Here is a 26,890-nt window from a genome sequence, read left to right as displayed (position 1 = left end):
GAGGAGCTGAGGCCCAAGGGCTAAGTGGTAGGTTTGGGATGAGCTGGAAACGTGCTTCTAAACTGGTCTGAGCACCTTAATCGGGGGAACCTGACCAAAGCAGACAAGAGCACTGGTCTGAAAGTGACCTCAGTAATCTGAGCAGTTACTTAGTGTCTCTGACCCTCAATTCTCTCCTCTAATTAAAAACGACAATAATAACACAGAAAAGATGATGTCCACCCCATGTACTCACTGATATAGTATGGTGATCAAATTTCATCATGGATGGCAAAATCTTTTTAAACTCTTAAGCACTTCACAAATTACCAGCTTTCATTAACATAGATTCCCTGAACACTGTTAAGCAGTTTGTCCCAGGACCGTGGCTGTGGAGTTAGCTGCCTTGAGTCCAGTTACATGGCCCCCTTCCTCCCCAACCCTACCTTACAGCAGCCCCTGCAAAGGTAGCTGGTACCTGATATCTATGGATCGCTATGATATGAAAGCTGTTGTCTACTGCCCCACACCACATGTCCTGATTAAAACAAAAACTCACTTGTTAACATTTCCCTCTTTCTTTATTCTTTAATCTGTGAAAGTTTTTGTGATAGGTTGGATGCTGGTGGTGTAGAAAGAGTTATCCCAAGGTATTTCTCTTGCAGGAAAAGATTTAAGACATCTGTGGATGACGTGCTAAGGTAGTCATTGGCAATCTCTCTTCCATTTCCGGGTTGGCTCATTGTTTACCTAATTGCCGGTAATAATATTTCATTGTGTAAAGCATGTTGGCACCAGGGGCCCGAGGTTCCAGTTTATTGATGGCTCAGAGTTTATGAATGGATGCCCTCAGCAGGTTGCTGCCCTGATGAATGGCAATTACTGTGACTCTCACAGAGGCAATTGTAGCCAGAGCATTTACTCCTTTCAAGTAATTGCCCCTGAGAAGCTGAACAGGTAATTGTAACATCTGAAAACCATGCTTTTGGCTCAGAACCAGAGTATTAATCTCCATAACAGAGGTGTTTTGGAATGACCCAAAGGAGTTGTTAAAGAATGGTCTCCAGAGTGTTTAATTTTAAGATGAACTGTAGAAACCTTAGCAAGATCCCCACCCCCTGACCCATGAAAATTAAAATGTTGTAAAGACACCCAAGTAACAGTTAGGGGTGCCCATCTTTTCGAAGTTGTAATACCCTATGGTGATTGGTTGCTTTTACACTTTATACCTAAATTACTCCTCCTTAAAATGCTTTAAGCACTCTGTTTCAGCCGGGCTAATCTTCCCATTAACCCCCAAAATGTTATGTGTTCATTCTAGTCACTGAATATTTATTCAGACAATTCCTTAATACCATTCAATAAATGTATGCAATGAAAAAATGACAAAAAGAGTAAAATTATTTGAAATACAGTTTAATTTTGCTCTATGTTTTAGGTGAATTTAGTTCATTACTAACAGCCCTTCAATACAGAAAGTGCTAACATCTTGGAGCCATGCCTGTGTATTCTACAGAACCAAAAGAATTTAGACCTTCTACTCTATTTATTTTGGTGCCATGGGAGAAATGGTAAATAGGTACATAGTATAGCTTCTTTGCTTAAAGGTAACTTTGAGGAAAATATTGCACACAATTGGAAAGAAATATAATGAGAATAATCCATGATGGCTTTTGGGAAAGAAAAAATAAAGAGTAGCAAAAAGGACTATAAGTACAGAGGCACACCTACAACTTTGAGGTCTTTTGTGTGGAAGGGAGAATCAGGAATATTTGAGGGATGACATTGAGGAAAGGAAGGAAATTATAAAAAAGAAGAAAAAACCTTTCAAAATATATAAAGTTTATGAAAGATCATAAACTAGCTTTGAATTCTGGAATACTTGATGTTTAAACACTTCTCAGATTGTTGCCCAGTGTGTTGAAGAGAGAACAGCCAGGTGTGCTCTCCTTAAACGTGATATGAGTATCATCATTCATAGTGCCAGGGGGTCAAAAAGTGTGTTACTATCACCATATTCCAGACTGACTAGTAATGCCAAGAGGAATGATTAGAAGACTTCAGACTGAATTACCGGTCAGTTCAGAAACACTCGACGGTTAGAATAAAAAATATAAAAAAGTGATTATGAAAGTAAATGTGGGATAAAATTATGAACATGGGTAAAATTAAATAGGAAGTAATTCTATAAACACATATGCACACATGCACAATTAGAAGGACCTAAAGATACCCAAATAAAGTTATAGTTATCCATGCAACCCTAGACATAAATTAAGGAACTTGATTTACCTTAAGGCTTCAAGACTCAAGAGTTTTCTTCTTATATATAATCATGACCTTGTTCTGCTAATTAGATGATTGGAACTGAGAGTTTTAAGGCTCACAGAACGAGACATGAATTTTAGAGAGCATGTGTTACAGACGCCTGCCTTAAGGCAGATAAATATCTGAACCAAGGATAACAAATAGGTTTTAACTTAGAGGCTGATTCCAATCCATTTGTAGTTGACTGGCTAGAGCAATGAGTTGAGGTGGATTCTGAGGGCAAGTCCAAGGAAGGAGTACTGAGTCTGATGGGTAAAGTAGGGCCTAATTTGCTCAGGCTCAGGAATAAGAACTCAGACACATATAAGGGTAGAGGCTGGCTTGAATGCCATGCATTAGTTCTTCTTAGTCCAAGCCGTTTAGGTATGAAGAAGATAGCATACAATACAGATATTCAGTCAATAGGTATTCTGGGGTATAATCATATGGTGCAGATGTATTTAACCGGCATTTTCTTTGACCCAAATTGTCTTCTATATCCTGAGGAAACCTAAAAGGTTTCATGCCACAAACTCCTTGCCCTTCATTCTTTTAAGATTTAGGAGTTTTAGGAAAAAATGGGGTGTGCAGAAGCAAGAGACATGTTCTTTTTTTAAAAAAAATTCATTTTATTCAAGTATAGTTGATTTACAATGCTGTGTTAATTTCTGCTGTATAGCAAAGTGATTCAGCTATATATACACATTCTTTTTATATTCTTTTCCATTATGGTTTGTCACAGGATATTGAATATAGTTCCCTGTGCTATACAGTAGGACCTTGTTATTTATCCATTCCACATATAATAGTTTACATCTGCTAACCCAAAACTCCCAAGCCACCACTCCCTTACCCTCCCTCTCCCTTGGCAACCACAAGTCTGTTCTCTAAGAGAGACATGTTCTTTAAGTGAATGATGTGTCATGTCATTGGCTATTCCTTACCCCCATGCTCTTGTTATTCAGATGGCTGTATAGTCTAAGGCCTCTGCCTGGTTCATTATTTTTTCCTTAACTAATTCTACCAAGTGCTCAGTTAAGCCATGCAGCCATACATGGTAACAGTCAATTATTTTAACTGCAAACTATTTATACCTAATACCAAACAATTCACACCTAATGAACCAACAAGAATTATTCGTATTAAAGATGCGTCGATTTCATTTTGTGGTATGCTTTATATGATCACAACAATGAACTCTGTTCGTTCTAACTCCTTTTTCACAGAGGCTCACCTCTTTGGCGTAGTCTTCTGCCACCTTTTAAAGCAATTAGAGGACATTGAAATCTCCCATAGATTCTCTTGACCTTGAACTATTCTCGTTCTCTTCCCATGGCCTCTTCACTCCTTCTGTGTGTCTTTTCTTTGCTCCTTCCCTTCCACCTCCACCCTAATGTATTTGTTTATAAATTCAGCAAACATTCATTGAGAATTACCTTTAACCAGCTGACTAATATGTACCAGACACTGCAGTAGGCACTTTTGTGTACTTTTTCTTGCTTCTTCAGAGCAGTCAAAAGAGCTTAACATTACTATCCCCAGTGTATGTTTGAGTAAATTGAGGATCAGAGATGTCAAGTAACTTGTTCAACATCTCACAGCTGGGAACCCAGGCTGGGATTAGAGTTTAGCAGTCTTCTTTTCGGTGATCCTCTTTCACTTGCAAATCACTGCTTAATATTTTGACGTCTAACATGACACACAAAACATTGTCCAAACTTTTACAGAACTTAAAAATTAGAAATATACCAAACTCATTATCTACCAACTTGATGCCCTATATCTACCAAATCATGTAGTTTCATTCTGTCCCCTAACACCACCACCAATAGCCTGGTCCTGCCCTTGTGACCTCACAGTTGGGACCAAATCCTTTTCACTAACACCCTAGACTGGGTTGTATTCTTTCTTGTATGTAACCTGCATGCAGATCTTCTTTTCTGCTCAAAGACCTGGAGTGCTACTTCACCTGGTTTATCAAGTATCACTTAAGTGGGTATAAAGGCAAATATGTAATTTACAGTTTATTCCACATATGTTGATTAGTTTCTATCATAACCATTCATTCAATAAGTTATCCTAACTGTGTAGCCCTTATTAGGCTCTGTTTAAAGAAGAATCACTTTGGGTCAAGATGCTTTTGGAAAAAAGTGAGAACCTAAGGCTCAGATGCCAAGATCTATGATACAAAGTAAAAAATAGTCCTTCAATAAGAAAGGTGCGGACTAAGAGTTCATGAAAGAAAACAGCCGGGTCAGTTAGGAATCATGATGGAAGAGGCAGCATCTGAAGTAGACCTTGAAGGAATACTTCTTGGGCACGTGGAAATGAGAGAAGGGGCTGAGAGTACATTGTAAAGACGTGGCCTGTGGAACTGTGTGCAGTGCAGGGATGCCATGGAGACCAGTGTGCCTGGCGTTGCTGGAGCGAGGATCACCTCTGCTCTGGGACATGATGGGGGGAGGTCAGTGCTGCTCCTTGGCTTTGGAACACTCTTCACCTCCTGAATTCTGCTTGTTCAGTTTCTGGGATTCCCTCAGAATGAAATTTTTTTCTCATTTTTTTAAATCACACCTGAGGCCTTTTCCACACTCTCAGAAATTTGATTCTATTGGGTGTGGTCAAGTTTGCTACAATTTCTGTGTGCTGACTGTCTTCCCAATTGGACTACAGCCTCTTCATGGCCAAGGATGCAGTTTTTTATTCAAATCTCACATAAACAGAGGCTTGAGCTGAGCACAAAGCAGGCATTCAATAAACACCAGATGATTTATTGGGTTACGAATGAATGAAACTGTCCACAGAAAGTGTGGTTTAAAACTGTTAAATGAATATTTCAGGTTTATCCCAAATTGTTAGCTATGGAAAAAAACTAACCATCAATTTAAGAAAGACACAACCAAAAAATTCTTGGTACACCCTATTTCTGTTAAAGATATTTCTTCAATCAAAAACACTCATGTTGGATAAGTATTGTGGTATGTATCTAGCTTTGAAGATCTATTGTAGGAAAATAGGAAAGAAAAAAAAAACCTTAGTCATTTCGGTTTTAAAGCAACTTTCTCAAACTTCTGTTGAAATGATTCATACCTCATTACCTACTAAGATTGGGCCATATGCTTTTTGACCAGAATTATTTTCACAAATACGAAGAAATGTATTTCATGTTTCCCCATTGAAATTCAACCTCATTTATCAACGCAGAATTATCACCAGATTAAAATTCAGAATCTAAAACTGCTGGGTAATTTATACAAAATCAGTCATTGATATCTGCCTATGGAATCACTTTGGCAGAATTAAACTCAGCCAGTTAGAAGAATAACTCATGGGAGAACTGTCAGAAAAGATGAGAACCCAAATTACATACGTGCACCACGAACGTATAGTGTGTAAGCTGACACTGGAACTGGTAAGTTTCATGAGTCTATTATCTAAGAGAATTAAATGAAGAACATTGCATTCTTTCTCTGACTTATACTTGGTCTGACATTGATTGTTGCTGCCTCTTGACTGAGAATGTGTGCCATTCCCCCAGAGAATGATTACCTCTTCCTTCCCATCCTAGCAATCTGCTAAATCTCTTCTCATGTGAGAGAAACTTTCACAAGCTACATATTTCGTTTTTGGAATTTCCTATCGTTATTTATAGTTTCATGCATATTTTCTGTCTTCCCATTTCAACTGTGACTTCTACAGCAAAAGCTGTCCTTTGTCTTTCCGTTCACTCCGTCCCAGTGTTTTGAACAAGGTTTATGAGTTTTTGAAGAAAACCAGTAGAGGATGAGATATAGCAACTCAACTCATCTTTTAAAATATATCTCTAATGAAAGTGACACTGCTTTTTTTTTTTTTTAACTACCGACTTAGTCGAATATCTCAAACCATCACCTATCTAGAAATGTGACCCAGGATAAGATTAAAGTATGGTATTTTAGATTGTACTAGGAGTGCCTGCTACAGAACATACACTGTTTAGCTGTTCATACACATCCAACTGTTGGATGTGGGTCTGGATCAAAAACGTTCAGTGAGTTACAATTTTTCTGTCATTGAATAATATTGCGTTTGGTTGAAGGTCGGGTTTCAACTCCTGAGAACTTTACGTGTATGCTCTCAGTTTTGGGTGGAGTGCTGTTCCCAGAGCATCACCGCATGGATCAAATTTGAGTTCTTGGGCTTCCCTGGTGGCGCAGTGGTTGAGAGTCCACCTGCCGATGCAGGGGACACGGGTTCGTGCGCCGGTCCGGGAAGATCCCACATGCCGCGGAGCGACTGGGCCCGTGAGCCATGGCCGCTGAGCCTGCGCATCCGGAGCCTGTGCTCCGCAACGGGAGAGGCCACAACACTGAGAAGCCCATGTACAAAAAAAAAAAAAATTTGAGTTCTTCCCAAGACACTTACCTTTAGCCAAAGCAATCTCGCTGAACCATTGATTGAGATTCCTGGCACTATTCTTGTACACTTTCCCTTTGACTTTGCAATTTTGTGGCAACTGCCTTTGCCCTCAAAAGCTTTGTTCTAGAAGATGCATATTAGTGGGAATATATTTTTTTCTCACACAATCTGGTTGTAACATTTAGTCAAAATTAATTAATATACAAAAAAAATTGCAGGTAATCAAAAGTGCTTTGAAATACGCTTCAACATTATGTAGATTTGCAGTTATTCACATTACCACAATAAATATCTCCTGACACACAATAAAATAGGTTTCAAGATGATAATAAGCATATGTACGCATAATTCAACTTTCACATCACAAATTTAGTGCCAAATGAATCATGTCTTTGTGAGAAATACTTTTTAGACATTCTAATAAAAGCATATTTTACATATAAAAATTATGAACATGGCTCTGTGTGGTAATGGGGGGAGAATTCATTAAGAAAACGACACAAGTGCTGGATGTTAAAGAATAAGTAGGATTTTTCCAGGGGAAGAGAAACAGTTTAAGCATAGGGATCTGCATGAGCAAAATGCACATTCAGAGAAAAAATTCAAAAGTCAAAGGATTCTATTAATTACATTGTATAAACATGGTCAGAGAGCTGAGAAAAAGTAACAATGAATAAAAGGCTGTCCCCACTGTAGTCATCTAGTAGAAAAAACAATTGAAATAACTCATTTATTAAAAATATAAATGGGATGAGTGAGTGCTCATCTAGCAAAGGTGGATATTATTGTGGGGCTTCAGAGAAGGGAGAGAACAGGGCAATTGATATAAAAAGTCTTCTCAGATAAAATGGAATTTGAACTAGCCCCTGAAAGATGAGGAAGAATGTGAGAGGTGGATCCAGGAGGAAAGGGCATTTCTGGGAGAGGAGTGAGTATGAGAGTGAATAGAAGCGGGCAAAGAAAGTTTGTAGACCTGTGCAGATGCCGTTGTGACAGGAAAGAGGGGCTCTTTGGTTGCTAGGTGGGGTAGGAGGGCATAATAACAGTAAAAGCTGAGATGGTCATTTGGAGTTGAGTGGCAGAATTGTTTGAATCATGGGTCGAGGACTTTCAACAGTGAGGGGTGTCAGGATTTGATGTGTGTCTTGAGTTCATTGGAGAAGCCACACTTAGAGGTTTTGGGGAGTGATCCATAAAGAATGGTCAACTGGGACTGTGTTTAATGCAAGAAGACCAGGCTGAAGATGGAACTTGGGAAAGTCTTTCATACACAGAGAGGGAAGAAATAGAGAAACCGAAAACGATTCAGAAAGAGACTGCAGGGAGATGGGAAGAATACCTTTTGTATCAAATGTTCATTTTTCTTTGAAAACACATTCAGACACGTCACCAGTAAATTTGTGGCACTTTGGCCTGTTGGACCTCGGCAAAGACCTGGCATGTATACCAAGCAACTCTTTGAAGGGTTGGGATAATGTAGTACTCTCAACTCCCTGCTTTTATTCTCTCCTTCACCATGTCATCGAACCTCTGTGTTGTCACTGTCTAAAACATCTCCATATGTAATTTTGTAAGTAAAACCACAAGGGCTAATTCTGTACTACAGCTCTTAAAGGATTTCCTAATGCCCTGTAGTTGTCAAAATGAGGGGCAGAAAATGACTAGAATGGTATTCTGAATAGTCCTAAGAGAGATCATTTTAGACCCATACAGAGTATGAATCTAAAACCTATTCTTTAAGATAGTTTAATATGAAGCTAATAATTAGCTTAGCACACTATCATGCAAAGTATTTTCTAGACATGTGCCCATTTATTAGCATAAAATTGTTCATAATATCTTTTTATTTTCTTTTTAATTGTAAATTGTAGGCTTTACCATTTGAATTTCTGATATTGGTAATTAATGCCTCCCTCTCTCTCTCTCTCCCTCTCTCCCTCTCAGTGTTGCTTTATTGTTAATCCTATTAGTATTTAAAAAATAATTAAAATTTGCTTTTATTGAATTTCTCCATTGCATGTTTGTTTTCTATTTCATTGATTCCTGCTGTCACATTATGATTTCTTTTCTACTTTAGAGAGTTAATTTTTCAACATTTCTTTTTTCTAGTATACACATTTGAGGGTATATATTTCTTTCTAAGCATAACTTTAGCTGATGTATTTCACAAGTATTGATAGTTATATGTTTATTAACATTCAGTTAATTTTTTTCCCAATTTTCATTATGATTTCTTTGATCACAGTTTATGTAGAAGTGTGTTACTAATTTTCAAATATGTGGGGACTTGAAAATGTTTTTAATGATTGATTTGTAGCTTCATACTACTGTGATCAGATAACATATTTTAAATAATTTCAGTCTTTCAAATTGGCTAATACTTGTTTTATGGTTCAGCATATGTCCAATTTTGGTCAATGCTTCAAGGGCATTTGTAAAGAATATGCATTCTGCTGGTGTTGAGTGTGTAGTTTTATAGATGTCATTTAAGTTAAATTTGTTAATCATGTCAATTTTTGGGTATCCTTACTAATGTTTGTTTATTTGTTTTTATCAGTTTCTGAGTGAAGTATATGAAAGCGATTGTATATTTTTTAATATTTCCTTCTAGTTCTATCAGTTTTGCTTTAACTAAGTAGAGAGAAATTTAGAATTTGGAACATTAAGAAATTCTTATTTTAGATCTAGTAATGATTCCTATTTTAAAGTCTACTTTGTTTGATATTAGTATAGCTATACCAGATTTCCTTGGTTTTGGGTTTGTAAGATATAATTTTCCCATCATTTAACTTTTAAACATTTTTATATTTAAAGAGTAAATATCATATGATTTTGTTGTTGCTTTTCTTAGAAATACAACTTGATAATATTTGTATTTTATTAGAGCATTTACTCCACCGAACTTTAAAGTTATTTCTTACATATTAGGTTTTAAATTTACCATCTAAGTATTGTTTTCTATTTGTTTCAGCATTTCTACATTCCTTTCCCATTTTTCCTTGCCTTAATTTCTCTTTTATTAGCTTGTTAATTATGGATTTTCTCTTCTTTTCTATTCTTTTGTCGGTTACCCTATTAAAAATTATTCTTGATTTTTATAACTTAATATTAATTAGTTTTCACATTTCCTAAACAATGCAAGGACCTTAGAATACTTTTACTTCATTTATCACCCTCATGCCTTTTATGTATTCTTAGTGTTGCCACATATTTTAATTCTACATGTTTTCAATTCGATAAGGCATTATCTTTATTGTTTTAATCAGTCAATATTTATTTAGATTTATCCTCATATTTACTCTTTCCGTGGCGCATTCATTATTCCTTCCCACATTTCCATGCTTTCCTTTGGGATCCTTTTCACTCTGCCAAAGGAACTCCCTCTAATATTTCCATCGGTGTGTATCTGTTGATGATACATTATCTTAGGTTTTGGTTGTCATAAAATGCCATTATTTTGCATCTTTGACAATGTTTTTACAAGTTATAGAATTCTCAGTTGTCAGTTATTATTTTTAGCACTTTTAAAAGGTCATTACTTTGGTTTCTGACCTTCATCATTGGCTGTCAGTCTTATTGCTAGCTTGTAGGAAATATGTCTATTTTCTTTACACTATTAAGATATTCTCTTACAGGGAGATCAGCTCTGTGCTTTGTGACCACCTAGGGGGGTGGGATAGGGAGGGTGGGAAGGAGACGCAAGAGGGAGGGGATATATGTATACATATAGCTGATTCACTTAGTTATAAAGCAGAAACTAACATACTATTTACAATTATACTCCAATAAAGTTGTTAAAAAAAAAAAGATATTCTCTTTATTTTGGTTTGAAGTTTCACTGTGAATGGCCTAAGTGGTGTTTTCTCTGTATTATTCCATCTGGAGTTCACAATACTTTTAACTCTGTCTAATGACATTTTTGTTCAGATTTAGAAAATTCTCTTTTCTTTCTTTCTAGAACTTCCCCAGCTCCCCACCCCCTGCCCCATATTTTATATGTTATTTTTTGGTTTTGGGTTTTTTTTTTCCATCCTTTTTTCTCTCCATGCTTCAGTCTAGATATAATTTTTTTTTTTCTGATCTGTCTTCCAGTTCAATAATCCCCTCCTCAGCTATGTCTAGGTTGATACTAACCTCATCTATTGTCTTCCTAATTTCAAATACTATACTTTTCATTTCTATAATTTATTTTTTATTTCAATTCTATGCTGAAATCCTCTTATTATTTATCTTCTTAACTATATTAATTATGGTTATTTTATGAGTCTGTGCCTGATAACTACTGGATCTGGATTTCTCTGGAGTTTTTTCTCTTTCCTGTCTTTGGTTTGGTTTAGGTTGTTAATTTCGTAGGCAGTTAAGGTAGGGACAGATACTTTTAAACTATCAAATGAACTTTAGTTTTTGCTAAGTTCAGTCTAACTCCAATTTAGCCCTACACCAAAAGTGTGGCCCTTTGGGGTGTCCCAGCTGAAAGCCTGGGGTCTTTTGGAGGACTCCTTGTTGGTGAGGCCTAAACTTCAATTTTTGCTACCCAGCTCTTCCAGAAGATCTGTTCTCCCTCTCAGCCTCTTAGCTTCTGCTTGTGCATCAGTATATAGTGGGGAAAAAAATTGTCCAGGACATTGGGCTCAGCTTTCCACCTCTCTATATTTCTTTTATCTTGGAAATTTTGACTTTTGTTATCCTCACTGCCTTAAAAGCTCCCAATTCCTAAGGATAAAAATTGTCTATCTATTCAGAGATAAAGAGAGATAAAGAGATGTAATTATGTGTATACGTGTGTCTGTGTGTTGTCCATTTTTTCTTATTTTTGGTGGGAGAGTTCATTTGCAATAAGCTAGTTCACCATTACCAGAAGATGAAAATGCCTGATATTAACTCTTAAACACTCACTGCTTGTTTGTTGGAAAAAAATTCTCTAAAAACAGTTTGCAAAAAATCCTGATGTGTAATCCTGAACTTGAAAATGTGTTCACAGAATTAGTTGTTAAAACAGAAATCAGGAAAGAAAAGCACAGGGGTGAGGGAGAAGACAGAGAGTTTTGCCAGAGAAATTGGAGGCAGAGAAAGAGAAAAAGGAAAAATAAGAGGTGATACCAAGGCAGAGGTGGAAAAACAGATCATTATGGATCTCGTGATAGGTTTCATCCTGTGGCTGCATTTCTGTTTTTCTGATTTTTTTATGTCATGTATCTTTCTCGTGTCTGTCCCTTCTTGTTGCCTCAGTTAAACGGTCTGGGAAGTTCATGGCCAACCCAGTCACTGGATGTAACCCACTGTCCTATATTCAGACTCTTTGTTGGACTGCAGATCTAAGGCATACACTGCCAGCACTTCTTGTATGTACTCCAGCTGGGAATGGGACTGACTGAGCTCTCCTTTTTTTCCCTCCTCCACCTCTGACCCTCTTTCAGGCCTTTCTTGGTGTTCCTGGCCATCTGCCTGACATCCAGAGTTGCCTGCATTCTGACAAGACAGAGTGGCTCACCTAGCTTCGGAATAACATCAGAGGTGCCAACAGAAAGTAGACCAGATACACCATCCAAAATACCCCTCCATCATTATTCCAAACCCTGGACTAAGCCAACAGTTGTTCCAAAAATACATCACTATATTTTGGCCTGAGTGTCACTTCCCCACTTGGCATGCTAGGGCTAGAGAAATTGGAACAGAGATTTCTTGTTAGCCTCTCTCATATTTTCTCCTTTGGGATATACATCTTTTACTTGTTCTATCTCTAATATGACACAGTTGCCCCAGGTTTTACAATTATTTATAGCATATCAGAAAGAAGTGAAAGCTTTACATTTTGTCTCCCATCTTCTCCAAAAGAATTTCAGCCGAATTGTCCTCTTCACATAAACAAATACTTTTGAGTGGATAGATGATCAACTAAGTGGATATCTGTTGTATATTTGTACTTTCGTATTGTGGTTCACAGAATTCCCCAACTACATGTGTTTTCTCTTTTTCTTGGCTAGTGCAATTGTACCCATCTTTTGGGGTCCTCTCAAATCTTGAAGCCTCCACTCACCAACCTAGTCCTCTTGATGTCTTTTGTAGATTTAATAATTAAAGCAGTTACTTTTTTTTTTCCATCCACGATTAACCAAGGATTTACTTTATAGGTACCAAAACCATCTGATATAAGGTACTTTGCCTCCAGAAATGGATGGAAAGCTCCTTTGGAACAGGAAGAAGTCCTCTCCATAATACCTATGCTGACCCCACATTTATAGTTTACAAAGGATTGTCATCTATTTAATATTTCCTTCCTTAATCCTCAAAGATCAGAGTAGAGCCTGGTAGTGACCTTATTTCAATTTTTGAAATGATGAAACTGAAATGCAGAGAGAATAAGTGATTTCTTCAAGGTTCTATCCTTGCTAAATGAAGAATCCAGGATTGAATTAAACATTGTTATTCCAAATCTGTAACCCCTCTACTGTAGCATACTGTTTTCCACTTTTAAAAATTCCTTTCAGCCTCCAACAAAGTCTTTCATAAGTTATAAAGGCTCAACAAAGAATGAATAGATAAATGAATAGATATATACTTTTTTCAACTCACTATTTATATATCTATTTAGACATAATATTTGTTTCAAGTAAAAGAAGAATTCCACTAAGAGAATAGAATACATGTATAAAGATATGAGCATTAAATGCAAAAGATGGATTATTTCTAAGTTACAGATCAGGCTGCTCCCAGACTTGGGTAAACGGGCTCATTTACAAACAAGCCACCTTCTGATCTTGTGCCTTAATTTACTTTTATCTTATACTTTCCACTAATAGGCCCTGCCGTGTGCATGGGCATATGTGTGGACATCCAGAAAATATGTGGATAACACAGTCAAACTGATAGCATCATCATCTTTCCTGACCCAGATCTCTTGGAGATGCTGTGAGGCATTTTGAGTAAGTTCATATTACAGGAAAAAAAAAAGTTATTTTTGCAGGCTGAGACCAGATCTTCCAGGAACTGGTTTCTCCAGTTCCTGGAAGGTTTTGAAAATGTTAAGACTATCTGTACATTGCCTTTCTGACATGTCAGTAGAGATTGCAAAGTATTATCACCACCACTAATTTACTTTTCCGACTGAGAAAAAAAGTGCACTTAAAAAAAAAGAGAAAAGAGAGAAATCGTAATGATAGGTTCTTGAACGTTATCAGCGTTACAATATATTAGCTTTTGTGCTAGAACAGTCTGTTTGGTGCCAGGAACGATTCGAAAGCTTTATAATACAAAATGGTGAAGTTTTTAACACAATGTAGTCTAGACAGAAATTGTGTGAGAATACAGTCAAATCATTACTGTGAAGTTAAAAAACAAAATAAAATAAAGGATGCAAGATTACTTTTAATTACTTCTTGCTGCCAGATCCTGCCCCCCTAAACTAAGCTGCTTTTAACTGTTATTTCTTCTGTCCCAGAAGATTTTTTTTCAAGTAACTACCCTGGCCACAGGCAGTGATTAAAACACTAGGGTTGAGGCTGCCGTTCTACTTGTGCCCAAGTCCAGATTGGCCATCAATTCTTCAGCTCAGCTCTGCATTGCCATTTCTTCAATATACCTGTGTTGGGGAATTCAGGGCCACAGTCCTGCCCAGACCAGAGCCATTGTTTCCTAAGTTGGCAGGCCAGAGTGCTGCTGCAGGTCAGGACGGTGTCCTAGCAACCAAGTGACTCACCTCTTAAATTATCTCATTATTCTCTTACCCTAAACTGGGAGAAAGCTCATAATTTCCTTCCAATATATTTTCCTGCCACAGTTTGGTTTCTCTTTTAATTATATGCAGGGAAAGAGGTTTTCATTGTGGTCGTGGCTTTCTTTTCTTACCATTCCGAGTCTCTTAAATTAGAATACATTCCTCATGAATATACACATATATATACACATGCACACACACACATATAAATTAAAACTTCATCTGTTGCTTCCTTTAATCTCTGTATTTTAAAAATATACCTTTTTTTCTGTTAGTTTAGGATCAGTTCCAACTTCCAGTCCCCAATTTAGATTACATGCTCTGAAACTAACTCCAAACATTTACTGAGTTTGAAGGTCACAGTGCTATTGATTGATTTCTAGTTATAATGTATGTTGTCCTAACATGAGTTGTGCTTTTTTTCTATAACTTTGGGCTAGATCCAAAAATGCAAGGATCAAAGCATCTGGACTTGTTGCTTTCATGTTTGGCATACAAAGGGGCTGGCAGTCACCAATGTGGTCTTGGCTGGGCCCTACTTGTTTTCATTCTCTGATGTGAAACAGTTGGGAATCACAGACCCTCCAACAGCTAGAATGGACTCAATAAAAATTGGCTTAATAATCTGCCAAGCATTTGGAAGTGCCAGTCTCCACAGTTTTTCAGCAGTTATTGGCCATGACATGTTTCTTTCTTTTTTTTTTTAAGGAAAGAATTTGCTGTGAAATTAGTTTTGAGATCAACATTTGCAACAGGTAAACTATTCATCTTAGTAAACTCACTTTATCATCTTTGATCTTATTTAATTCATTATTTTACAGATTTCATTTTTCTTACACGATGGTTCCTCTTAGCCACTTTTTTGTTTCTCATGAAAATCAAATGTGAGATATAACAGATAATGAAGAAGGCTTAAATAGTTGATAATTTGATCCAAAGTTCACTAATTTTAAAAAGTTATCTAGTCATCTTAAAGTTTTCACTTACTTAGATGTAAAGCATTCCATATTAAATAACTGAAATTTGATTCCAGTAAAAAATATTGATCATATTTATAAAGCTCTATCATATATGTGAACATCTACTTTGATTAAAGTGAAGAATTTTCCAAACATATCTTTAAACTAAACTCCAAGGAAATGTTCTTTATATTGAATTTTATTGCTGCAAATACTATTTAAGAAGGTGGAATTGTTACCTAAGGCTTGTAAATATTTTCATTATTTAGAAATTCCATTGGCTCTCAATATAGTTTTTAAGTATATCGCCATTTTTACCTTTCTCCACTACCTTGTTTTCCACCAAAAAATAGTTGTAGCTAACATACATTTTCTATGGATTGTTAAGCTCTTCCAAGAGAAGGCTGTAACAGGGTAAATTTAATAGCATTGGGGATGGGGTAGGGAGCCAAGTTGGGAGAGCCTATTAATATTTTTGTAGTTAAAATAGAGCCCTAATTTGAATTTGAACTTCTACTCTAGCCTTTGTAATTGGAGAAAAGGAAGCAATAATAAGCCTAAAAACTGGAAAGGAAGAAAATTACCAGTATTTGCTAATGATACATTATTTACCTAGAAAATTCAAGAAAATCAATTAAAAAGCTTCACAAGCAAGAAATGCATTTGATAAGTTTGTTGGGGAAATGTTAAAATTCTGAAACCATGTATAATACAATGGCAAGTTAAGAGATAAGATGGACACCGCTTTTACAATAATAATAGCAACAAAAAGTGAAAGATAGAAGAATAAATTAACAGAAAATGCATAAGATCTTTAAGAAGAAAATCATAAGATGCTACTGAGGAAATAAAATAAGATTAAAATAAATGAAATGTGAAAATAAATAAATAATGCTTTTGGATATGAAGACACAACATCTCAAAGATTTTTCCTTAATTAATCTATATATTTAATGTTCAATTTATAAGAACCTTTTTCAGAAGCAGACATACTGTTTTTAAAGTTCATGTGGAAAACTAAACAAGCAAGAAGAGCAAGAATAATGTTGAAAAATGAAAATAATGAGGGACTAAGCCCAATGTAGAACCATCTTATAATGCTACAATAATTAAAACAGTGTGATGCTGGCACAGGACCAGACAGATTGATTAATGGAATAGATCAAAATGGCCATAAATAGACTCAGATATGGATAGGCATCTAGTATATGATAAAAGTGGCATTACAAATTAGTAAGGGGAAAGTGTTTATTCAGTAACTATGCTGGAACAACTGAGTAAACATCTGGAAGAAACTGGTATTGAATCCCTACCTCACATGCTACATCAAAATGAATTCCAAAAAGGATTGAATATTCAAATCCACAGGAGAATATTTTTATAATGAGTGGAGAAGGCCTTTTTGATTGCATAAATTGAATTCAACTGCATGAATAAATTCAACTAAATGTAAAAGGATCTTCATGGATTAAAAAACATAAAACAATAAATACAAATTAAAAGCTAGAAGTGTATAAATTATATAAGAATAAAGCAATCATTTTCCTAATATTTGAAAAGTTCCTTTGAATAGTTAGGTAAAAGTGAACACAAGGAAATTTGAACGAGGAATGTCAAAGTCCGTGGAAAAAGGAAAATAAATGGCCATATAGCAAATAAAAAATATTTTCATGCTTATTTATAATGACAGAAAGTTAAGTTAAAACTACATATGGATCTGCCTTTTGCTTTTCAGTTTGGAACACAAAATCTAAAATTTTACATTTTGTTAATAAGAATGTGGAGAAACCTGCTTTTTCGTAAATTGATGTCAATAAACTGCAACGATTTCTGTGACGAGCAATTTGACGACACCTAAAGTTTCTAAATGTGTGTGCCCTTTGACCAAGCAACTCTGCTTCGAGGAATTCATTGCACAAATATGCATGCTTATGCACAGAATGACATGAACCTGGATATTTGTTGCAGAATTGTCTTTAACGGGAGCATTAAAACAATCTAAACGGAATTTAATGGGAGATGAGAAATAAATTATACTACATCCACAAAGTAGAATATTACACTGTTGTTAAAAAGGTGAAGCATAAATTAGGAATTTTATTTTTCTAATAAAGAAAAGCAGTCTGGTGCTACCACAGTGACACCATTATACCAGCAAAGATCCAGGCTGCTTCTTTCTTTCTCTCACTAATTCTCACCATGTGGCTTACCATCTACTTATTACAAGATGGTTGTTCCCTTTCTAGCATCTTCTTACTGATATTTCAGGCAGAGAGAAGTGACACTGTACACTCTGCAGCCTTCCAAAGAACATTCCCCAAAGCCCCAACTATCAATTTCTGTTTTCCTCTCATTGGCCAGAACTGTATTGAATAGCTGTTCAAACGGCAAAGTATCTTAGAAATATTGTATTTTAGCAAATATTGTATAAACTGAGGATCATAAGTAAGAGTAAAGATATCCTTTTTACTGTATAATCTTTTCTAACTTGAATTTTATACCTAGTGCATACATTGTCTATTACAAAAATATTAATTAAAAATTATACTTCCTTTTAAAATGCTTTGTAGTGAAATTCTTCAAAATTTCTAATTCACATAATTTTCTTAATCAAATGCTCTATATTAAAAGGGTAATTTCTACCATACAATTTGCACCATTTAAAAAATTCATTAACCGTTTCTTGGAGAAGTTTGTGGGCTAAACTTCAGTTTTGTCACTTATGGGTAGTATGACTTAGAGCAAGTTACTTGTAATTTCTTTAAGCTTCCTTTTCTGGTGTACAGCATGGGGATAAGGTTATTGTTGGAGCATTAAACCAGATAATGTATGTGATGCATTGAACATAGTACCAGGCACAGAGTAGATGTTTCATAAATGGTACCTACTATTTCTATTATCATTAAAATAATTACTATTCCTGAGAACATTCATATGGGACTCTGTGCATTCTCTCTAAATGGGATAATAATATAAAGATTGGCCCACTTAGAAATAATACAGTAACAAGAGATCTGTAATAAGGAACAATAGCGTATATTATGTCTTAACCACAGTCTGAGAGCATCCTAGTTTCTACAAGCTTCATATCATGTGATATGAGCAGTTAAGCCACTAGCCTCAATTCTGTAAAACAGATATGTATTCTCTAGGTTAAATACTATTAATGTTAGGTCTGGACACTGCAAGTGAACAGTCTTGAATACATTTCTGCCAAATTTAAAGGCAATTGAAACTTCTGACTCAACTATAAATTTGTAACCCTCTAACTAATTCATTGGCAATTAGTTGCAAAAAGTGAGTCAAAATGAGTCAAAATATAGAAAGGTGGTAGTTAATATAAGTGAGAGACATATTTGAAAAGTGAACCTAAGTCAGGACAACATACTTGCACTTCGATATTCATGGTATGCCCAAATTCTAAATAGCACTATTGGTATACGTCCCACAGCTCAAATGCAATATATTATAAGTGAAAAAAACCCTAAATGTCTCCTTTGGATTGTTAATGATTTTATAGATTAAAGCCATTTGGTAAGCAGTTGGCTTTCTTTTGTGATCTCCTCCCCACAAAGAAACAAAGATTCTTCTATCACCTGAAAAGACATTTTGGCCTGTAGGGGTGAAAGAAGAAAATCATCTGGATAAGTAGATTCTGTCTGGTCTGTGAAGCTCAAACACTTTCATCATATCAGCTACCCATCAGATTTGCTCCTCAGGAGAAAGAGAGACAAAATATTCCATGTCCTGGTTCTCAAGGACTGCCTACAAATAGCTTTTTAAGTTAATCTTTGAAAGCAGAGATCTCATCTACTGCTATAGCATAACTAGTGCAACATTTAACACAGTTGACTATTTCAAGGTCTTACTGTTTTCCTTTTTTAATTAAATATATATTGAACTTGAAGAGTGTCTAATATTGATTTAATACTATGTGTATATGAAGTTTCAGAAATCTTTGTAAATCAACAATATATTCAAAATTCCCACTTTTTGGGAAATTGGATATAACATTTTCAATATACAGGCAAGGTAACAAATAGATTTGATTTACCCCAAGGCTCTTGAAATTCTAGAGTAACAACCTTAAAAAGTAACCAAGTTTTAGTTGTTTAGAAAGGTTGTCTTTAACGCTTGGCCAAAATATGCAAGTCTTGCAGTTTTCCAAACCATTAACTGTATCAGTAACACAGATATACAGGGCAGAATGTTGAAACCAAAAGGAGCTGAATATGTTTCTTTGTGCTCCCTTATCCTGTGTCCTTCACCAGCACGACTGTGTCTCATACATTTCAGTCTTTAAGATGTTCACTGAGCTTCCCCCTTCCTTCATTCCAAAGCTGCTGGGGAGGGTTCTGAAGAGGGAAGGGGCCACAAGAACTCTGTGGCACCAGGCCATAAGAAGGAAGCAGCTAAAAATCATTGAAAGCCTTCTATATTTGCATACGAACACTGCTGTTTCTAGAGTAAACATTTTGACATTTATTTTAGATTTTTTTTTAGGTAAAAATTTTAGGGTTGGAAGCATTTCTTTCATCGTTTCTTCAAAGCACCAGCAAACTTTCAGGTTTTCAAAATTTGCACATATAATCTTTAAAATTACGACAGGCACCTCTATGAGGGAGCATATGTGAGAAATAGGGAGGGGGCTGGGAGCGAGAAGGAAAGAAAACAATGTTAGGTTATACAACTCTTGTATCCTTAAAGACAGCTTGGAGACATGGAAACCATATGTGAACTTTTAGCTAATAAAATAAAATGCCAAAATGTGGTGGCTAAAGCTATTGCACCCAAAATGTAATTGGACATATGCTCATTTACTTGCTTATAATCAAAACATTAAAAAAAAAAACTGTTTTGAACTCAAGCTAGGTGTCAGTGTTGGACTAACTTAATTCATATAATTATCTCACATGGAAAGAATGCATTTGTGCCATGGTGTTATTATTACATTAAGAAAAGTAAACAAAGAATAAGCTGGAATAGATAATACTTAAGCAAAACCAAAAAGTTCCTACTGCCCATGCTGAAGAAAGGAAAAGAACGTGTTAATTTTACACTAAGCTGAAGCTATTTTCCAATGAACGTGGTAGTTGGCTAGTGTGCTTGCTGTAGTTGATCAAGCTCTTGCAAACGAATGTCAGTCTATTTAGGCAATCAATGCAAATTTCATTTCTTCATTCAAAAATAACAGCTTTTACAAGTCTAGTGAAATGGTCAGTATGCCAGACTTGGTTGCTAAGCTCAGTTTATGTACCACATGGATTTAGATTTCTCATGTGAATTCGTTCACGAATATCAAAATGGTATTGGGCTTCCCCTACCCGAAGGCCCTTTTTAATTCAGTGGTCTGGTCTATTAAAATCTTAGAATGAAGCACAGTTATTAAAAAATAAGATCCTGAAATAGGTCATATACACAGACATTAGTTAAGGATTAAATGTAGAAGAAAGAGCAAAAGTAAATCAGAATTTTTAAAAATTTAAGCAATTATGAGGGATAAGAAATTTGACTTAATTGACATGAAGAATAAAGAACTATTGACGTGTTTTTATTATCTCAGGAAACATTTGAGTAGGGACTTTACAGGAGGTCAGATGACAGAATTAAGTGGGAAAAGTTAAAGATCAAGTTCTGATACAAACTGAGTAACAATGACAGGACGTGACACCAGACAATGCTCATGTGCTGTCATTACCTCGTGTGTTATGTATCTAAATATATGCTTAGCAAGGAATTCACAAGCCATGTATCTGTATATAATCAATAATTTACTGAAAACTTATTTCATACTTAGGATACAAAGAATTATCATAGGGTGAAGTTTGTCAGCAAAAATATTTTTAGATAACATAAATTTGAAGGTAGATTCATGAGGGACCATCAGTGGGGAGGACACACACAGGACGTGTGGCTGTAAGAGCAGAGTCCCGATGGCTGGTAAACAAGGTAAGAACTGGAAGGAAGGACGTCGGTGGGGCTGGAGAAAAATGTTCATGTTAGGAGATAATGTGGAAAATTGAGGAACACTTTAAGGTGCCCAAAAGAAAAAAAATACATTGACTTGAATGGAAATCTGAAAATAAGGCTGGTTGATTCAATATTTTAAATTCTACAAATTTAAAGATTTAATTAGTTTTTTTTTTCGTGTCTGGGGGTATGAAGAATAAGCTGGATGGGGCTTCTGGAAGGCATGTAGAGGGCCTTGTGGTTAATTCTGTGGTTTTCTATTCAAGATGGACTAGAGCAGGGCCTTTCCATAAAGCATTAAGGCATAGTGTTGATTTGTGTCAACAGTAAGGGCAGAAGGGACTCTGCCTCCTAGTGTGTAGCCACTGTAGAATGGTGTCTTCATGGCGTCTAGAGCACAGAAACTCAACTGGTGAAAGGGTAATCAGTGGATTGACTGAAAAAATATGAACCCAAAAAGTTAGGGAAAAGAATCATAAGATCATATCAATTCATAGAAAGCTAAAGATGACAGAGTAAAAATGAAAAATCGACTCATTTAAGTTTCCCTTTCCATGGGAAAAAAATCATGTCCTTAGAAACAGAAGAGAAAGAGATCCCTATCCAATGCAGAAACCAATTCTAGAGCGTCTCTGTCACCTCTGAGTTTACACTCAGTGATAAGGGGGAACTAGAACTTCCTAAATCAGTTACCAGTGTAGCTGCCAACTCTAAAGCTCCCTCAGCAAATTCTCAGAGCTTATTAAAAAAAAATTTTAGACAGAATTGAGACGAAAATGTACAAAAAAAAAATTTAAGCATAGTTTACTGATTCTTCTTTAAAGTTCCAAAAACAAATCCTGAATACAGATGACATATATTGAAATATAAAAATAATATATAAGTATATATTGGAGTCTCCCATTTATTAAATACTAATTATATGCTAGGCTATATGTCAAGTGACTTAATTATACCACAGTGGTTAAAAATATAGGCTTTGGAGTCCAACTGCCTAGGTTAAAATTCTAACTTTGTCATTACTAACTTTGCTACCTTTAGCTAGGTGTTCTTTATCTTAGTTTTCTTCCCTTTACAATCCAAAGAGTAATATTTGCTTTATACCTCATAGGATTATTGTGAAAATTAAATAGAATAATATAATAAACAAAGTGCTTAGACTAGTGACCAGCATATAAGAAGTACGCAATACACGTTAATCATCACAGTGCTACAAAGGATGTAAAAATTGAAGCTCATGAATTTTAAGAACTTTGTCTAAGTTCATCCACCTAGTTAGCTGAAGGCTGGGATTGTAACCCAGGTATGTCTTGCTAGTCTGTCTTCATAGTGCTTCATTACTCGATACTCACAACTCAGCCCTCTGCCTTACCATTCAGGGAAATGGCCCGCCAGGCCTCTGCACACAGCAATGGGTCAGCCTCACAGAGCTCCATTTCCCTCCGGCACTAAAGACTGTCAAACGTTCATTACTCTGCCCTGACCTCTGCGGAATTCAGTGAACCTAATCTACAGATCCAGAAACTTAACTCATTCAAAAAAAGAAAAAAAGAGTTCGAATGTCTCCAGAAGAACCAGAATGGCTCTTCACTTTCTTTGTTTGCTTAGGATCATGTAACCATCCAAGGAAAGCGTTTAAGGTTTTGGAGAGGGGTTGATTTTCAGTGTTGAAAAAGATGACATGATAACTGGACAGAGTTGGGTCCAGAGCGGGCAACAGCATATAAAATCATGAGACACTTCAACCATCCTGTTAAAGTTAGAAAAATCCATTACCAAGTTGTAGAAGGAAAACAACTTGCGGAAATATCATCGAGGGCCGACCGTTTCCAATCACTGGTACTCCATTCATTATATGCTTGAGTGGTTCCAGCAACAACAGAAGACCGTGCACTGTTACAATGCCAAGGACAAGAAAGGCAACTCAGCCTGTCGGTCTGACTTCCCCTCACAGCAATCCGAACATTTCAGGCTTCGCTTCCCTTGCCCAGATGAGTTAGTCACTGGGGAAACGAAGCCCCAGCCAACGACTCCTTTCTCAGAGAAGACTCACTGCTCTCACAGACCATGGCTGCTCCCACAGTCATGGGCTTAGCACACACCGACTCTATTTGGAAGGGACAGGAATGGCTTTTCATTCACCTTCATTCTAGCTTCCCTTAGCTCCTTATTAATTCCACTCAGTACTCTGTAATAACCTATGCGGGAAAAGGATCTTAAAAAGAGTGGATATATGTATATGATATGTAACTGATTCACTTTGCTGTACCCCTGAAACTAACATAACATTGTAAATCAACTATACTCCAATATAAATTTTAAAAAAGAGCTTCCAATAAGTTCAACATTATCTTTGCACTGTGCCTCTAATTCTTATGCAAAACTGTTTCATTGTCTAGACAAGGAAACTGATGCTCACCATATTAAGTTTAAAAGAACATGTACTAGCAAGTGATAGAAATGGTGCTTGGACCCATGTCTGCTGAGTGCAGACAGCAAAGCTGAGAGTTGTTTGGAAGGATGAAAAATCCAGGCAACATTATAGAACCTATACTAGAGTGTAGGGAAAATGACAAGTTTTGTTTGAGCAAATCCAAAAAATTGGTGCCTCAAGGGCTTCCCTGGTGGCACTGTGGTTGAGAGTCCACCCGCCGATGCAGGGGACGCGGGTTCGTGCCCCGGTCCGGGAAGATCCCACATGCCGCGGAGCGGCTGGGCCCGTGAGCCATGGCCGCTGAGCCTGCGCGTCCGGAGCCTGTGCTCCGCAACGGGAGAGGCCACAGCAGTGAGAGGCCCGCGTATCACAAAAAAAAAAATAAAAATAAAAATAAAAAAAATAAAAAAAAAATTGGTGCCTCAAAAGAAATGGAAATTTTCTGTGAAGAGAGCATCTGGATAAGACAGGGGGAGAAAAGAAAGATTGTGTAGTAAATATTTTCTCATAAAAGAATGGGTGGGTCAAGGAAGATAGAATTCTAGCTTGCCTGGAGGTCCCACATATGAGCTTTAAGCAGACATATTGTCAGTGGCCAAAATGAATAAAATATGCAGTCACACTGAAGCATTCCTTTAAAATTCCCATTTGACATGCTTATTCATTTGTATTCTACTCAAATCTTTACTGAAATAGTTAAATTCTTGCTGAGCTTAAGCACACACATCCCAAACTTGCTCTGTAAATTTAGTTAGCAATATGTTTATGAGTTAAATCTTTCTCATGAGATCTTAAACTTGGCGAAGAATTTAAATATTAAGTCTAGATAGTGTACTGATGTGAAGACACTGCTATTAAGACTATATTTAGACTAGATGTTAAAGCCACAATTATCCAAAAATAAAGGTTGCTCAGTCTTGAGATGGCATTATTTGATTCACCTATCTGGTAATAATTGCTTAAATATGATGGAGACCCTTATGAAAAGAATTAGCAACTGGGGTTTATCACTCAGAGAAGTCTTGAAAGCTCTCCCACGATAGTCCAGAGCTTTTGTTAGAAACCTATGCTCTTATCACAGGTTCTGGATTAAACTGTGGTTAACCTATCCCTTACCCTTTGTGTTTTCTAAAAAATTTGTACTTAGAATAATAAAATTGGCTTCATTGATTCACTCTCCATTTTCCATTCTCTTTAGGATTTTGTTCTAGTATCTCCAGCTCAAGAAGGAATAAATTTATTCAGGGCTTGAGTTAGGGAACAGCTGGTATTGAAAATGTTTCTCTTCTTTAAGCCCTCTCCCTTCCTTATCCAAACAGAGAAAAGACAGATCTGTTTTCTCCTACTCAAAAAGAGTGGAGTGAAATCCAAATCCTCCAAAAAAGAGACAGAATGCTGTTCTACCTCACTATTCACTCCTACTTCAAACTTTAACTTTTGGACTCACATCATTTTTAGAATGTTAAACCATTTTTCAGAGGCATTAGCCTCCCAAGAGGTAGGTCAGGATTAGTTCCAGTTGAAGCAACATTTAAACACGCAAATTTTTGAAAAACAAAGCAAAACAAACAGCCTGGACATCCTTTTCTCTTCCTTTTCAGACAATGAAGATATAACATTGAAAACAACCCAGTTTACAGCATCTCAAACTGTACTCCCTCGACCCTCCTATCCTCAAAAGAGGAGTTTGGGAAGACGTGAGGTGTTGAGAAGTTGCCAGTTAAGAAGTCCGTTTGGAAGCCACTTTAAACCAAAGTTGTGTAATCAGAACTGTGGGTCTTAAGTATGTGTTTGAGTAATGTTTTAAATGACATTAACATGGACAGTAAAATTCTTGCATTGTTTTTTTCCCTGGGGGCTTATAATGCAAAATTTCATTGACTAGAGCCAGTTTGGTAAATGGGGCAGAAAATGCCTGTAGAACTGATGCAATGTTACAAAGAAAGTGGAACATAAGATGGCATATAACCCCTTAATGGCATTGTTTCCTAGATTCTCCATGTGCAGCAAAGTGGAGATTGTTGCTGCTTTTAAGGGAACAGCTGATTACAATGAAAGCACCAGCGTGTACGTTTCCTGGCACACATATGACTATGCGGCACCGATTAGAATTCATTTCATCAAGCTTTAATTTCATGTTCAGCCCATTAAAAGTTCCATATCTCTTAAATATGCTGCCAGCAACCTGTTATCTGGTATAATGAAAAGCAGTGTAACCACTCACCAAATAAAACCCCATATAAAACCTAAACCTCAGTTTCACTTTTCAGGCACTACTTTCATTGCTTCTTCCACCCACTCTTTCTCTCTGCCAGAGCCTCTAATGAGCAGCAACTCAGGCCAAACCCTGCCAAGTGTGAGCAGGTGGGGTTGATGGAATGTGAAATGTAGTTTGCCTATAACCAGACTACCATTTGCAGGCAGGACCACATGGGCATTAGGGAAAGAGAGAGAAAATTTAAGCAGGATGTTTACAAATAAGACTGAAGATAAATCATCCTGTTTAATAACACTGCATTATTCATTTGAATAACAATCACTATATTTAAATTAATAATTAAAGAAATATTTCTGGAAAGACTTTCTTTGTACTTTGTTAAATGTAAAATAAGTAGATTTCTAGAGGGAGGAGAACATTTCTTTCTCTCTTCACGACGCCCAGAAAAGCAGAAGCTGTTTGGATGATATGACCATTCATTCATGCATTTACTTTAAAAAAACAAACAAACAAAAAATTCCAAAATAATTCATTTTAGTTACTTCTCAGACAAATCAGTGGATACAACCGTGGGGTTTATGAAACAAAAACAAGATTACTGTTACTTTGATTTGATTATCTAGTAAATTTTTTAACAGAAAGATCTTATATTTTCATGGCTAATACTCTGTTTGGTTTAAATTATGCTTTATGTATGTTATGAAAACGAAGAAATATGCTAAGGAAACTCAAGGGTGAATGCAAGAATCAAAACAGATGACGTGACTCAGAAGGTATTTTGAAAGTGGTGAAACATTTCACAGACTTACAAGCTTATTATTATCTTTTGAGGTAAAATGGTGTAAGGGAGAGAGTAGAAAAAAGTGAAAAGTCAAGTATAATCTATGTAGCTAGCCAGTGTGTGGCCCTGT

At 36.3% G+C, this 26,890-nt stretch overlaps 1 long non-coding RNA gene across 1 annotated transcript in view; it reads left to right on the top strand.

Annotated features, from left to right (window-relative positions):
- The window catches only part of LOC141278463 (uncharacterized), a 48,385-nt gene extending 22,834 nt beyond the window's left edge, over window positions 1–25,551 (top strand). Inside the window, exons 2-3 of the long non-coding RNA XR_012331218.1 lie at window positions 15,107–15,153; window positions 25,363–25,551. This is a non-coding gene — a long non-coding RNA (uncharacterized lncRNA). The remainder of the gene's footprint in view (window positions 1–15,106; window positions 15,154–25,362) is intronic.
- The last annotated feature ends 1,339 nt before the right edge of the window (window positions 25,552–26,890 follow it).

The sequence above is a fragment of the Tursiops truncatus genome, chromosome 4 (assembly GCF_011762595.2).
Source record: "Tursiops truncatus isolate mTurTru1 chromosome 4, mTurTru1.mat.Y, whole genome shotgun sequence".
Taxonomy (NCBI): domain Eukaryota; kingdom Metazoa; phylum Chordata; class Mammalia; order Artiodactyla; family Delphinidae; genus Tursiops; species Tursiops truncatus.
This window is presented reverse-complemented; position numbering and strand designations above follow the sequence as displayed.